Below are 3,782 nucleotides of genomic sequence, written 5' to 3' on the forward strand. Positions count from 1 at the left end.
CTTGGTGTCCGTCATCAAAAAAGTAAAAAAAGTATTTCTAACAAAATAGGGAAGTATTTTCTTCAATTGATACATGTTACTATTTCAAAGTACTTTACACCTATATAGTATTTCTCCTCGATGAAACCAGTATTAAGCCTTTTCCAGTAATTATTGGGTAACTTTAGAATTGTGAAGCTTGGGTTTTTTCTTCAGATGTTAAAATATCTGTGTATCTGGGTTGACAGTACTAGGACAGATACCATGCACTGAAATTGGTTGAAGTATAAAGATTTTCAGTTTATAAAATATAGCAAAGTTAGGTGGGTATTTTTGACTGCACAAAGCAAAGCAAACACAATTACATGTAATTTTTATATAATATTTTTGATAGCCTACTAAAATGAATGGAGAGCAGCTAAAATGTAAAATGTATTTATCACAAGCCTATCCTAGTAACTGAGATAACATCTGTGAAGGGGCCAAACTGGACAACGCTGAGCTGTGTAATAATTCTTTGAACTATTCTGTGTACTAACAGGCTGGAGACAGGCCTTTCTTTTGTGCAGTAGGAAAAGGAATGAGTGAAGGTGGAAGGAAGAGAGTCCCCAGGGTACAAGACACATGAGGAGAGTGGAGCTGAGGCAGCACACTGCGTTTTCTCCATGAACCTGAGACATTTCTTCCTGCTAGTCCTGTGATTGAAGTTTTCCAAGTTCCACTGGGGTACTCTGTTGAGGAACTTGGGACTTGTGGCTCTGTAAGGCACTCACTTCCACAGCTCACAGGTTTCCAAGAATAAATCAATGCATGACTCAATGATGACTGCTGCAGTATTTACACCCCTCACGCATTTTGACCTTCCTCAGCAAAATGTAATGCCTATTAATAGAAGGGGATGACACGTGGCAGCCAGGGTTGGGACATGTAGAAGCTGTGGAGAGGTCTCAGAATCTTCAAGAATGTACTTGGACTTCTTTGTAGATCTTCTAATTTGTAATGGTTATGCATCAAGAGCTCTCAAAAAAGGCCTACCTCTTGTAGAGGAAAAAGATTATTCTAGAGACAGTTATTCCCTAACTGTGAAATTCTCCAAGTAGATGTTCCTTTTTTATATATGTCTCAGAGAGCTATAACAATATTTTTGTATCATTCCCATGGGCTGTGGAAATGGCATCACATCCTCAGTGATGCCATTATGCATTATGTAAAAACAGCCCTTTTCTGACATGGTGACTCCAAGGGTACAAAACAGTGACACTTGGCATTAGAAATGGGGAAAAAAGGAAAACCTGTCAGGAGGATCTTGTGCCATACTCATCCCCTTTGTCTCATCGCACTCAAAATCAAATAGCAGATAATGTTCAAAGCCATTTGTGTCATACCTTTAAAAGTACCAGTGCAAAGCACTAAATCTAACTGTTTCTGGATGTTTTGCTGCTTGTAAGGCAGAATTCTTACACCATCCAGCTCTGGTGCAGTCTCTCCATGCCCCAGTTCATTGTAGTCTGGCTTAATGCACAAGCAAATACCATTTTTCTCTAAGAAAAAAACCAACAAAAAAGATCCCAAAGCTGTGGATCCTTCCTTCTGTTTTAACTCCTTTGTCTGTCTTTGACCAATCTCACTGCTGGTAGTTTTGCAGTCTGTAAAATTGCAATCAGTAATCCACCCTCACCTCTTCAACACTGCCTTTTGGAGTTCCCTGGGTCAAGCCCTGCAATCCTTGTTCTGAATTGCAGAGGAAGCTCTACCCCATGGTATTTATAGCTGTTCTGATGAAAGACCAGTGAGATTTCTGACCTTATTTAACATGTTTGCAAAGCACTTCTGAAAGGTACTTGATAAGTGCTAATTATCACAAGCACTGTGAAGTGTGCCTCACTTATATGAGGTACTTTAAGCATAAAGATGCTCAGAGATAGTTACCGAGTTTTGTTTTCACATGGCTTAACCCTGTGACATTTGCCTTCTGGATGGTCTAGAGCTGCTCCTTTTCTTGGCCCCATCTTCCTGCGTGTGTTTATGCTGGGAGGTGCCGCTATATTTAAGCTTTGGTTGATTTATAGGCAAAGTCCACAGTGACTAACGAGCCACTTGGTGTGCTGAATAACTGGATTAAATGATCAACTCTAAGCTGAGAATTTGGCATATTGAAGACAATAGCTTTTATAGAATAATTTTCACAGGATTGCTTTCCACCTAATTGGGTTTTTTTCCATTTTTCCATTAAGTATCCATTAGATCCACATGGCCTGTCCTTGCTTTCAAGGATTCATCAAAAAACCCAGTGATGTTGTCAGTGAGCGTGATGTAATAGGCAATTATCCCATTACTTACTCTGTTACCATAAAAATAATATGCATTTCATTTCATAGCATGGATATTTTAAATAAAAGTCCTTCTTCTATTAAATTTTACATGTGCTGTCATTGAGTTAAATGTGAATAAGTTCAGGTTTTTATCAAAAAGCTCTTTAATCTACTGAGAGACACTGCTTAATAGGAACATTTTAACATAAATTTTGTTTAATTTTAGCTGTTTTCCATGTATAGTATTTTATATTGTTTGGAATTTCATTTAATAACAGTCACTGTGATGAATTTAACTACTTCTTTCTCCCCAGACAAATTCAATAATAATGGCTAAAACTGGCTGATGCATCATGCTGTTTGATATCTGGATGGAAGAATAAGGGTAAACGTTTACTGAAAAGCTGTAATTTGTAGTAAAGATTATAGTTTTTTAAAAGTAGCAATTACAGATTCACTCCTGCACACTGTTTTGGAGATATTTTCTGATGCTTACCTTACAATAATGCCTTCCTAGTCAGATATACACTTCTTAACACATTCAGGATAGGATTTGAAGCTTTTGTAATTTTTTAATTTGGCTATATATGGCCTTACAGTTCTGGCATGATGCACTTTATAACAGGAAAGAAAATAAAGCATTTCCATAGTAATGTGCAATCTATACTTACACCTTATGCAGATTTTTTTCAGGTGATTTTTTGATCCACACCTGTTTATTTTGTCCTTGAAGATGTATTAAAAGAGATTTAAAGTAACAGTGCTTGGTCTCTATTTCCCTTATTTTTAAACAAAGTAAACTTCAGACACAAACTTGGTTTAATATTTCATGAATTTTAAAAAATAAGTAGCAGCATTAGTGAATGAAGATATGTTTTCTCTCAGTCTACAAATTTTCAGTGTCTGACCTTTTTTCACAAATTCCACAAACCTTGTCTCCCTTCCCTATTTACAAACTGAGCAGGGATCTGCTTTTACCACTGGGATTCATGGTTGGTCATCCTTAGTTAGCTCACCTGAGTGACCAGTGGTTTTGTGAAGGAAAAATACATTTTCTAAGTGATGCAGAAATTCTTGCAATAAAAGTTGGTTCAGAACAACTGATGTGAACTCCCTGGAGCCCTTTATCAGCAACACTGAGAGAAAGCAAAGGTGGATACTGGCTCAGATAAACAATTATCACCTCTAAAACTGACTGGGTTTCAGACAAGTGCTGTTAGGGCTTCCAGAAGCCTCCATAGAAACCACTCCTTTGTCAGCTGTTTTAGAAAGAGCCAGAAGCAGCAGGTAAGTGACCCTTCCAGTACCTGACAGCAGGTCAATGCCTCACACACCACTCAGGACAATGGCTGAGACCTGTATGAGAATTGATCTGCTAATTAATTAGTATTTCTTCATTTCCTTTGCATCAATTATATATGTGTGTGTGTGTGTGTGTGTGTACAGACACACATATTTTCACAGAGAATGGTCTTTGGTGGCTGAAGGATC

The sequence above is a fragment of the Prinia subflava genome, chromosome 5 (assembly GCF_021018805.1).
Source record: "Prinia subflava isolate CZ2003 ecotype Zambia chromosome 5, Cam_Psub_1.2, whole genome shotgun sequence".
Taxonomy (NCBI): Eukaryota; Metazoa; Chordata; class Aves; order Passeriformes; family Cisticolidae; genus Prinia; species Prinia subflava.